The following is a 13,070-nucleotide window of genomic DNA, read 5'->3' as shown; positions in this document are numbered from 1 at the left end:
CATATTAACTATAATGGGTATCTGTTCAAAGCACAGAAAGTACTACCCAAGGAGCAAAGAGAGAGGAACCCAGGGCAAACAGTGGAGAGGAGAGATGTGCGCCCTAAGAACTGGCCTCAGAGCTGAGTACCGGTGGTACTCAACTCACTTCTTTGTGTGAATTCATCCTTTTAAGCCTCTTCAGACACTCTGCAGAATACCTCCATATATTCTAATTATGGAATTCCACCCAAAATGCCTTAAAGTGAATATAGAACTGATCATACCTCTTCTGCTCCCTATTGACAAGCATAACACACAGCTGTATGTGTCAGACTATGTATATATGGCTCAGGATTCTGGCTTGCAAAGGTTATTTTATTTAAATTCCCTTTTCACCAAAATCTTTTAAAAGAAAGTATTTAGTTGGAATTTTTGTTGTTGTTGGGTTTTTTTCTTTCTTACTTTCTTTTTCGGCAGAGCTGTTGCATAACACAATTGGTTTTGCATGCTTTATAGGAAAGCAGGCCACCTTCCTTCATAAAGGGTGAGGGCACTGATGTGCCTTCCAATCACTTGATTCTATTGTTCTAAGCAGTCCTTTCAATGTTTTTGGCAGGCTCGGGCTTCTGTGCTACCATGGCCTTATTTTATTATTGTTTGGAGGGGAGTGCAGTGTGATTATCCATTCTTCCTTCAGGCAGAGCAAGCCATCTGGAATGTTTATTAAGCCCGCCGGCTGATCAGGAGGCTAGAACTCTAGTGATATACATGAACGTGGGTTGTTCTACATCATCACGGCTTTGTTCCTCCGATGATGTAGCATGCAGAGAGGGCCCTGCTAATGGATTTAGAGCACTTCACAGTGGAGGTGCCATAGGCTGAATGGGGGAAGAGATATTTTTGGCCTCTGGGTAATTGACTGGAGGATGGTAGAAAAATGTTTAATGTAAAGCAAGAAGGCTTCAAAACTTTTAAATGTTTAATTTGGGGTAGTAGAAGGGCAGGTGATCAGCAAGAGGTTTGAGGAGCGGCCTTTGAAGCCCACATCTTTGTGATGAGGTCATGCCCCCCTAAGCCTGTCTGTCGCTCTGTGTAAAAAGATCAGTCGAGCTTGTCCAGAAATAAAATGCTACTATTCTAATTTTAAAATTTAGGCATTTCCCAGCCTACACTAAGCAGTACTTATATTTCTTTCCTTTTATTAGTGTCACCGCGAAGAAAGAGGAACATTCTTCCTTTGCTATAAATTTTGGTCTGTAATTGTTGAACATATTTTTTGCAGGAAGGCAAACTTTGTCTCTTCATGCTTTCGCTGTTTGTAAAATGAGTGTTTGTGGAGCTGGGAAGAATAATTTATAATGAGAGTTTGGTGTTTTTTTTTTTTTTCAATTTAATTTGAGTCAACTTTTCAGTCAATTATAGAACTATGATTAGTTACCAGTCACTTAAATAAGCACCTTTTAAAAATAGACCTATAAAAATGATACAGGGACTAATCACTGATGTGAGCAAATCTTATGCAGGGCCACCTGAATGGTAATAGGAGGAAAGAAAAGATGGTTGAGGAAATAAAACCTGTGTTTGGCTAAATCACAAGATATGTTAGTTGCCCAACCTGCTAAATAAATCTGCCCTGGGCCGCTTTATGTCAGTGCACAGGATATGCTATCAATAGAGCCTTTACTAAATCCTTGATGACAGAAATGAGTAATTTACCTTTATATGAAGATGAATGTATCTGGTTGAGGAGCTCTGTGTAAAGCATCTTGTCTGATTTTATAGTTTGTGTCTATTAATCTAGATATAGATGAATATATGTGTTTAAAGTTGGACATATCTACAGAGATGTGGTTAAATATATTGCATATATATGTGTGTGTGTATCTATATATACATATACACTTTGAAAAATATATGTATATAACATGTAGATAAATAAATAGATATTTATCTCCCCATATTTTTCTCCACAGTCAAATTAGGGACATCTAATGCATTCTACTGGAAGTCAGAGCCATACTAATATTTAAAGAGGGAGCTAATCCTATCAGACACATATGTCAGCTGTCTGTTGTTACAATAATGATGCATAATAACTATTACTCCCCTTAATACAGTAGCCATTTATTACTACTTATGAGGCTTATGAAGCTATGGGTTCACTGGGCAGTACTGGTCCAGTGGGGATCAACATGTGTCTGAGATCAGCTGCAGGTCAGTTAAATGGCTTTGCAATCTTAGCTGTTTCTGTCACACATCTAGGACCTCAACTGGGAAAACTTGGCTGACTTTCTCTACCTCCAGTCTCTTTTCCTCCAGCCAGGCTAGATTGGGCTTGTTTTATAGCAGGAGACAGCAGGGCTTCCTGGGGCCTAGCTTTTGAATTCTCATGCTGTCACTCCTACCATATTCTGTTGGTCAAATCAATTCACAAAGTCAGTCCAGACTTAGAAAGAAGACACCACTTCATGATGGGAAGAGATGCAAAGTCACCTTATGAAGGTAAGAGGGGTGGAGATAGCTCCTGCCTCACTGTACTCAGTTTGTAGAAATCAAAGAACACTTGCCTTTGGTTCTTTCACCATTTCTAACACACTTTGCTGTTCCTTCTAAAATTAAATAATGATATACAAATGTTTATCCCTGAACCCCAGTAAATCATCTACAAATTGCAAATGTCAGCTTTCTCAACCCTAGATCCAATGTGTATAATGGCTGTTGGCCATAATGTTGGTCCCCTATATACTAGGTAGAAACTGAAGATTCACAAGTTGAAATTATTTTGTATGCTATACCCAGAAAGTCTGGGAAATGTCATAAGTTCAGTTCTCTTCTTAAGACTTTCTTATACTAATTAAGCTTCTACTTAAAACTCTGAAGAATAATATTTTGGTTTCACTTATAACCTCTCTCTGCCCCATTGTCCTCATCTATAAATATTAGTGCATCTGACTGTGTGATTCCAAGGAGTTAAGCCTTCTTCCACTAAAATTCCATTTTTTTTCATTCGTTACTAGCATCTTCTTCTAGATTTTTTTATTGGCCTCTGTAACCATGCCCAGCAATCTTCCTCCTCCATGCAGGGTGTGGAAAAGACTGATTAAAAATATTAGACCAGCAAAAACAAACAAATAAGCAACCTCAGAGTGGGTTGTTAACTACTGAAATTTGGTTTAATCTGTGTCTCTATATTTGAATCAACTGCAGCTCACCAATTATCCAATTAGCATGTAAACCTGTCTATCTGTTTCCTACTCAGGGATGAAGCTCAGCCAACTTTCAGTGTATTTAAAACCTTTTTAATTTCAGTTTAATTTTCTGGAGAAGTTCTGATATGATCTACATACCCCTTGCTTCTCCAAACGTTTTGCTCTTGACTTTCTTTTTCTGTGTGTAGTAGATGTCAGGTATTTATTCAGTGCTTTGAGATTCATGTACTAAGCCAGGTGGACAATCCAATGATTTACATAGAAGAGTCCAGGGAGTAAGGGGACCTAATTGATGGAGAGAGACAAACAGGCAGACTTGGGTAAAGTTTCATCTGGAGGCTACATCATAGAGGAAATAATGGGGTCAGTAAAACCCTGTATAATAAGCAAAGACCAAGTCTGGATTCCATGCAGGCCTGGTAACAGACCTTGGGGCAAAAGCTAACAGTGAATCCTGGGTATAATCTGGATCCTGGGTATAATCTGGTAGTAGTTATCAGGTTTAGTCTGCCCAAGCCATTCCATTAGCCTCTCTGAGCACTAGGATAAGGAGGTCATGATTTCCCAGTGGAAAATACTCCAGAATTATAATACTTAGGTCCTCAATCAGTCTTACTGTGGTATCTTCCTCTCCCTCCCACAATCCAAACAAACCTACTAGAAGGAGCTAGTTTTATCCTGACTCTGTGAGTGTGAAGATGGAACTCACTGGTACATCAGATTCCCCCTGGCTTGGTATGTTAAATAAAAGATCCCACATGAACTACGGCTCCATCTTTTAGGGCTTCTCTCCTAGCACACTTTTTCTCACCCGATCCTTGCTTCAGAGGCAAGCACACCTGAGTGCCAGATGCACTGGCGCCATGCCATAGCTCTGACTCTTCCTGCATTAATAAGATAGTGAGGTGGTTTTTACTTCAGCTGTAGTGTGAGTGAAGGGAACAAGGCTTCAGCTTGAAGCATGACTTCTTAGGACACTGTGGAGCCCTAAGCTTTGTGGAATCCCAGCTGAGACCATTAGAGTAGGGATGGAAATATAGAGCAGACCAGTGGAATTGGAAAGCCACTCTAGATTTGGGAAGTATTTGGGGAAGAGGAAGTCTGTAAGTCTGTTCCACTGCAGAGACCAAGTGGGATATTGGGGTGCCAAAATTTGAGTAATAGAGTTACTGAGACAGTATTTATATTCTGCAGCTTTTTAAGAGTTTCAATATTACTTGATTCTGTGAGGTGTTAGCACTTTCCTCTTACTAGTGAAGAAACAGAAGCTCAGAGAGGTTAGGTGATTTGCCCAAGCTACCTGGGATGGATTGGTAATGAAGGAAAGACCATTGTGTGGCATTTTCTAACAAAGATAACAATTCTGGCAGATTTAAGAAAGATGACAATTAGAAACCCTGACAGATAGTGGTATATATTAAAGGGAGTGTCCCAAAGTCAGTGTACTTCTTCGAGAAAAGACATGGAATAAGAGGTAAGAAGATATTCCTTGCAGGCGGGTTTTATATATCTACCTTATGGTCTCTTAGTATTCTATTCACAAAGAAAAGCTTTCCAGGCTATGGAAGTCAAGGGATTGCTTGTTATCTTTCAAAAGATGAATGATTTTTTAATTTTTTTTATTATTTATTCATGAGAGACTCAGAGAGAGGCAGAAACATTGGCAGAGGGAGAAGCAGGCTTCCCACAGGGAGCCTGACATGGGACTTGATCCCAGGATCATGACCTGAGCCAAAGGAAGATGCTCAACTGCTGAACCACCCAAGCGTCCCACATGAAGGATTTATATGGAATCCAACAATGAATTGTCTAACATCACTATGGAGATGGGCAAGCAAGGATCAGGTGAGAAAAAGTGTGCTAGGAGAGAAGCCCTAAAAGATGGAGCCATGGTTCATGTGGGATCTTTTATTTAACATACTAATACAGAACATATTACATTGGTATTTTGTGTCTAAACGTCCATAATTTAAGAAGAAATAGTATTGACTAAATGCCTAGTTAATTAGGGGCCTTGTAACTTTGTAAGTCTCTGTTAAACAGACAGGAGTAGGTTCTACTTTTTAAAAGGAGAATCTGCAGGCTGGAAGTTGCAGGCTGGTTGAAGCGCCAGCGTCTTACATCCTACGCTACAAGAGAGGAAGTTGAGCATCTGTTTCCCTAATATTTCTCTTTTTTTCCACTCCCCTTCATTTGTACCCCTCTCTTCAATACTTCCTAAGCATTTCTGCTGTGTATGTGTGGCGCTGCATTGAAAAATTAGAAGAGACGGACTTTTCTAGTAGTAGATAAATTGCCAGACAGTATTAGGTTTCTCCTGCTAATTCCTACAGGTAAGGAAGATTTGGTGGGGGCAGCCCTGGTGGCTCAGCGGTTTAGCGCTGCCTTCAGCCCAGGGCCTGATCCTGGAGACCTGGGATCGAGTCCCACGTTGGGCTCCCTGCATGGAGCCTGCTTCTCTCTCTGCCTCTGTGTGTGTGTGTGTGTGTCTCATGAATAAATAAATAAAATCTTTTTTAAAAAAAAGAAAGAAAGATTTGGTGGAAGAGCCCAAGTTCTATTTCAAGGGCTGATGGATAAATAATATTGATCTGAATTTGATTGAGGCAGTGGAGCATCCACTTGCTGGTTAGATTAACCCCAGGTGCATGTTCCCTCTATCTGTAGGATTTAACCCAGATCATGTTTTCTATATAAAGGTGGCAGTTAAGTGAAGAATTAGTGAGATTTAATAATTCATAACCTCTTCACTAGAAATTGTGAAGTTTCCTCTGGCTTGAGAGAGTGTTTGTCAAGATTGGAAAAATCACTCTAGAAGCATTTATAAACAATTGCATTGGAAATTGCCAAATTGCCCCAGTAACAGGTGAGGCCATCTCTTTTAATCTACATGAATATACCACAAAGCAAGGAAATTGTATAGGAGGGCTTTTTCACCCAGGGAGGAAGTTTCGGAGTACAAGACATTGATTTGTTGGACATCCTCCAGAACTCTCCTGTATTATCTTACACTGACCTGTATTCCACATATAGTAATTTATGTACTATCCAGCAGTTGACAAACCTATTTCCTTAAAAGTATGAATAAATAAAATAACTAGAAAGTTAAGCTCAGATAAAAGCAGAATCTGCGCTGAATTCAATCTACTAGAAGCATGATAGGGTATGAGAGCATTGGTATGGTGGCAAGCCTAAGGCAAGTAATGCTGCTGACTGTCTGACCAAAATATGTCAGTATGAATTGTTTTCAAGTATCCAAAAACCATCAGTCCTCAACCAGATTGAGAATGTACCTGTAGCTAGGGATCCTTCTAATCTTCCCAAGGAGCAAGTCCAAATTACTGAGTAAGCCTGAGCATCAAATTTCAGTAAGAAGGCAACTCGTGCTAGGAAATGGAACCATGGTCAGGATGGAGAACAGGAGGCTGGCGTGTCCTGCCTTTGCCTGGGCATCCTCAGCACGAACAGTCCTCTTTCAGACCAACCACGAGGCTGCAGAGATAAAGCAAAACAAAAGCAAATAGCATTTCTATTCCCTTTACAGGCAAATAAAATCCAAAAGATATGGATCTTTGAACGGATTCTATAGTCATAAATAGACTTCAGGGTGAGCTGCCTATATTTCTTCACTATTGAATCCAATCTGCTGTGAAAAATTTTCACTGTCTCCAAGTCATCATGAAAACATTCTCAGCTAATTGAGACATTCCCAAACAATTAAGATAACCAGATGCGTCTGTTATTTGTAATTACCTGAACATGCATTCCTTTCTTGGAGAATAGTTCCATTTTTTGAGCCTTTTGAACTACTCCAGATAATGAAAATGAAGATTACTGTGTGTGCATTTTTCACTCAGCCTAATTTTGACGTAGAATTACCTCTTTCCAAAATTAAGCAGCAAAACTGGAAACATGTGTGCAAAAAAGAACTTTTTCATTTTGCCTTGTGCCGAAATAATGCTTCTCTCCCTATATAAATCACATTTCTGACAATTTCTAAGACTTAAGTTAATGCAGATTTAAATGTAAAAGATGGAATCCAAAAGTTAAGGAAAAAATAAACAATTTATAATTACCACTCATGACCTGCCACATTTAATCTTTTAGATTCATGATGGTTCTCTAGCATTATTTGCATTTCTTAGCGTGTAGATGTAGAGGGTTGCTGAAAGTGGTAACAACCACTGTGACTACTGCTCTTTCTACTCTTAGCACTACTACTGGCCCTACTCTCCTGATAAGAATATGCAGTTCCTCCAAATGAAGATCTTCATTAGTGACTTGGCATGTTGTTAAAACATTTTGTTATTGATTTGTCCAATTTTACAAAGAATTGATCAGAATAACTCGCCACTTGAGTCCAATAATAATCCTACGATATTTTCACTTTTCCAACTGTGCAAGTCCTTGTAAAATTTCCAGGTACAATTCAAATTCTACCTGTGTCTTGTCTCAACTTTATAGCATTAGTCTTCACTATTTATTTATAAATTACTTTTATATCTCCTTTTAACTTTTTTCTATAATTGCCTTGAGCAGTTATTTAGCTTGCATTAGGATTTGAATTTTTGTTTGCCCAATCTGAAGGCAAGGCTTGCCCTATCCTTGTTTTCAATTTTTACCTACTATTTTAGCTTTTGCACATGGTAGGTGCTCAATAAATATTTGATTTACTTTTATTTGAAAAGGTCTTATGCCTTTCTGATATATTCATTCCCTCCAGCAAATACAGTCTTTCAGTGTTAAACAATTTTGGATTCTCAGCTATTGGAACATTATAATCTGCCTATAAGATAAATGAAACTCTTTTCCCTTGCCCTGGGCAGTGGAGATGGTATCACTCTAAGTCACTCCATGAAGGCAAAGTTTCCTCCTTAGAAGATCAACACCAGAAAAATGTCCCTGGAGGTGGATAATGATGTCAGAGGATGTACAGTGGGAGAAAGGAACAGAACAAAAAAATGAAGGAGAGAGTTGAGGATGAAAAGGAGGGGAGAGGAAGAGGAGTTAAAGCAAAAGAGAGGAGGAGGAGGAAAGAAGAGAAGTGAAGAGGGGTAGAAAAGCAATTGTTTTACTTATAAATTACATTTTTTAAAGACTTTATTTTTTCATGAGAGACACACAGAGAGAGGCAGAGACATAGGCAGAGGGAGAAGCAGGCTCCCTGCAGGGGGAGCCAGATGTGAGACTTGATCCCAAGACCCCGGGATCAGAACCTGAGTCAAAGGTGCTCACCCACTGAGCCACCCAGGCATCCCTATAAATCACAGTTGTTAATAGTGAATATTAATATCATGTTACAAGTGAGGATGAGTGATACTCATGCAGCCGTTACCAGAAATTTTCTACTTTTGATTAGTTCTTCTGAGCTAGTGTAGAATGCTTTTCATTCTTACACAATAGTGTTGTTTTATCATAATGATGAAGAGTAGCTTCATGAGTTTCCCAGACCTGTCGTACAATTATCATCAAAGAATAAGGACTACTGGCCAACTCTTACAAAACCAAATTCATTATTTCTGTTAACTGTCCCTCTGTATTTTCCTGGCTCAAACCATGAGGCATTTTGTTGTTTTGAGAGAAGAATAGAAATTGCAACCATACATCTCTCACTACAAATCCTTGTTCTGTTACTTAATAATTTTATGACTTTGGACAAGTCATTTTTTTCCCTTGGAATACATTTTTCTATTTTTAAAGTGAGAAGAGTAATACTAACTGTGTATGTATAATAGGTATTCCATCAATGTTAAATTTTACTATTAAAATCTTTATCCATTAAAAAAAATCTTAGCACTTGAATAAAGTAAACTTTTGGAGGAAAAAAATTATAAGCTTTCATTGTTGTCTTAAATTGCTTTTTTATTATGTTTTACTTAATAAAAGTAAATTATAAGCAACTGTCCTTATAATTCATATATTTAAAAAAATCTAGACAAAGCTTCACATTGTATATGTTTAATTAATTAAACAAGGAGGCCACTAGATTGAAGTTACTCTAATGCCGTGGAGGTCTATGTAAGCAAAACAAAAATCTAAGCCCGTAAATGCTTCAAGGTGATGAAATCAAAACACTAAATACAACCAATCAGGGACAGCCAACTAGGCTTTAAGCTGTGGCCGATAAGAGAATTTATTTATTTATTGTTTTTTGCGGTCTCACTTTCTCCATTAAAATCTTTTCCCTAACTCCTGTCAGTGGAGCACTTATAATCACTTCTGGTTTGGTGCTGCCCAATTGGAGTGGATAAATGCTCAGATATATCCTTAAACATTTTAATATGCCTCAGTTTACTTTTAATAAATACAAATAAAAATATGTAGCCAAAACTGTTCAAAATGATTTAATGTGGCAGATGATGTTATGATGTTTTGCAAAATTAAATATTATGTAGGTTGAATTGTAAAATAATATACAAATTGGCATTTGATTCGCTTTCTGTCAATTTGTATATTTGTAATGTTGAACCTAATGGACCATTTCCTTAAATCATATGCATCACTGTTGTCACTTTTCCTTTTTAAAGAATATCTAATTTGGACCACAATACATTATTTCAATGAATATATAGAAATTCACCCAAAAATTAATACCAAAAAATTATACAATATAATTTAATGGCAAAATTTTTTTTTTCTTTTTGCAACTCATTATTTAAATTCCAGTTAGTTAGGGGCATCTGGGTGGCTCAGCTGGTGGAGTGTCTGACTTCAAGTTATGGAATCCAGCCCCATGAGGGCTGGTGAAGCCCTCTAAGCAGTGAAGAGTCTGCTTCAGATTCTTTCTCCTTCTCCCTCCTGCTCTGCCCCTCCCCACTTGCATGCATGCTCACTCTCTCTCAAAAGGAATAAATAAAAAATCTTAATTAATTTAATTAATTCCAGTTAGTTAACATACAGTGTAATATTAGTTTCAGGTGTAGAATTTAGTGATTCAGCCTTCCCATACAACACCCGGTGGTCATCACAAGTGCTCTCCTTAATCTCCATCACCCATTTAACCCATCCACCCCACCTACCTCCCCTCTAGCAACCCTCCGTTTGCTCGCTATATTTAGGAGACTCTTTGCTGATTTGCCTCTCTTTTTCCTCCCCTATGTTCATCTGTGTTGCTTCTTAAATTCCACATATGAGTGACCTCATATGGTATTTGTCTTTCTCTTATTTCACTTAGCATAATCTCCAGCTTATTTGATCAAGGGTTAGTATCCAAAATATATAAAGAACTTATAAAACTCAGCACTCAAAAAACAAATAATCTGGTTTAAAAATGGGCATATGATGTGAATAGATGTTCTTTCCAAAGAAGACATACAGATGGCTAACAAATACATGAAAAAATGCTCAATGTCACTCATTGTCAGGGAAATACAAATCAAAACTACAGTGAGATATCACCTCACACCTGTCAAAATGACAAATTCTTCATTGTTTATTACTGCTTAATCCTCATGAACTTTTGCAAGTTGTGATGTACAAATATGGGTCTGCAGAACATCTATAAGCAACATGGAAGATACTTACTCCTCTACATGGATTACTTTAAGTTTAGTGGTTATACCACTACTGCCTGGTGACAATTTAATTATTCAACCAGAATTCTCTATTTGAACAACGATAAAAAGCTTTGGAAGTTTGTACCAGGTGCTGTGATGTCATTTACTGTTCATTTGGTGCAAAAATCCCATTTATATATTAAGTCTGCCTTTGTTCTTTTCTCATTAGCTTGTGACAATTAATGTAGAACATTATTCCACCACATTGTCATTTTCATGATGTCAAAACATTCTAGATTTATTAAATAAATTATGAAGCTAAAACCCTAGCCTGTGAAAATATCTTTCAATAGTAGCTGATCACTGTAAAAGAAGTTTTGTCTTTATAATTAGTGAAAGAATCCAACAAGAGTACAATAGCAGACACATGATGATCGCTGTCTCATTAACATTAGGGTGTGATCACCTAAAGCCAGCCAGAAATGTTCTGACTATATTTTATCACTGGGTACCCATAAGATTATTCACTCACACATAAACCTGAGCACTGAAATCATATGGCAATACTTGGCTCTAAGGTGGTTTACTAGATAATTCAGAATATGTTCTGTCCTTTCATATTTTAAAAATTGTAATCAATGTGAAAACATAAAATTAAAAACAAAAAAACCTCATTATTGTAGAACTCTTTGACTTTTCATAATGCTGTCACAGACCCTCATGTATGAGTAGAAACAGCAAATTAACACATTTAATGCCAAGAGAAAATCATTGGAGGGCACATGGTAAGTTTGAAAGTTGAGCTTTTTACAATCTATGGCTGCTTTCCCTTTTGTGATCTTTATTTACTTATTTTATTATGACTGGGACAGATGTTTAGTAACATCTTCTTTAAAAATCTTCTAGACTAAGATTATAGTCATGCACTATGATCTAGGACACTAGGATCTTTATTGGGTTTTTGTCCCTTGTGCCAGAGGTAACCCCAAACCTCTTCCAGAATAGCTTGGCGCTGAGTTCAGTCTGCGGGAAGAAAGATGGCCTTCAATTCAGCCAACTGCCCTTGTCAGGCTCCTTAATGTTCATAAGACAATGTCAAATCTTGTGTCAGCTGGGTTGGCTGCTTGGCCATACGTTTCTGCACAAACTGAAAGCACTGTATACTTTTTCATGGGGCACAATGGTGAGCTCTCCATCTCTCTGGACATATCAGAAGTTCAGATGAGGAAAACAATATCTGTGGAGGAATTCCTGAGGTGCATGCAATCCATTCAGTCCTTCAGATCAACTATCCTCAACCTTTTTCTGCCTCACTACACACAAAAGACAGTACTCACCTACATAACACGCTCCACGGATGAATGCAAGTTTTGATGAAACCAAGAAAGAAAACACAGCTATTGTAATAAAATAGAGCATTCAATAATAATTCAGATTACTCAATAAATGGTGCACAAAATGGTGTGTAGTATTATGTCCATTTTACAGAGAACGAAACTAAAGTTCAGATGGGCTTAATAACAATTAAAGGGACAGATAGCTAATTTAATCTGGCAATACTTGGTTGTTCTGTCCTCTGTCTCTCATCATTTCAGGCCATGTTTTGGAGGAATTGCATAGCCTTACATCAAAAGTGTCTAGCATCACTTCAGAGGAGAAATTGTACAAGAGGAATGGGCTGGGTCATTCCTCTTGCAAAGATAGACATGGATTTGACTGCTTCTTACCTATCATTCTAGACACCAAGGGGGAAAAATCTGGATACATTCCGAAAGCAGACTAAGAGTCTTTTCATGCAAGGAGAGACTGATTTTTTTTTCTAAAATTGATAATAAAGTTAGGATAACATGGAGAAACCATGGTAGAAAAAATGCAAACATGTAAAACCAAAGAAGATGAGAAGACAGTTGAATCATTATTTAAAAATAAACTCAGGTCAGTAAACACAGTTGATATATAAATACATCTTGAATATATGGGATTCGGGAAGAGCCACTGGAGGGGTTGCTTGTTATTATTAACTGTATCTGGGTTATCACCCCTTTCTTCACTTCCTTCTGTAGTACTTGAACTATGTAAGATATTAGTCTATATCATTTATAGACATTAACTCATTTAATCCTCACAACAACCTTGTAAGTAGATACTATCATTATCTCCTTTTTACAGACAGGAAAGTTGAGAGTTTATGTAACTTGCTCAAGGTCATACGGGTATTAAGGGATGGAGATGGGGTTTAAACCCAGAGAGTTGGCCCCTCGAAATACATGTTCATCACTACCACACTCTGCTGCCTCTTCTCTACCTGCTGGCCTTATGGCCATTTCCACTTTTCATGCATCCTGGGGTTGGGCATGGGCAGAGCAATCTCTGTAGCGGTGAG

The sequence above is a fragment of the Vulpes lagopus genome, chromosome 5 (genome assembly GCF_018345385.1).
Source record: "Vulpes lagopus strain Blue_001 chromosome 5, ASM1834538v1, whole genome shotgun sequence".
Classification (NCBI taxonomy): domain Eukaryota; kingdom Metazoa; phylum Chordata; class Mammalia; order Carnivora; family Canidae; genus Vulpes; species Vulpes lagopus.
This window is presented reverse-complemented; position numbering follows the sequence as displayed.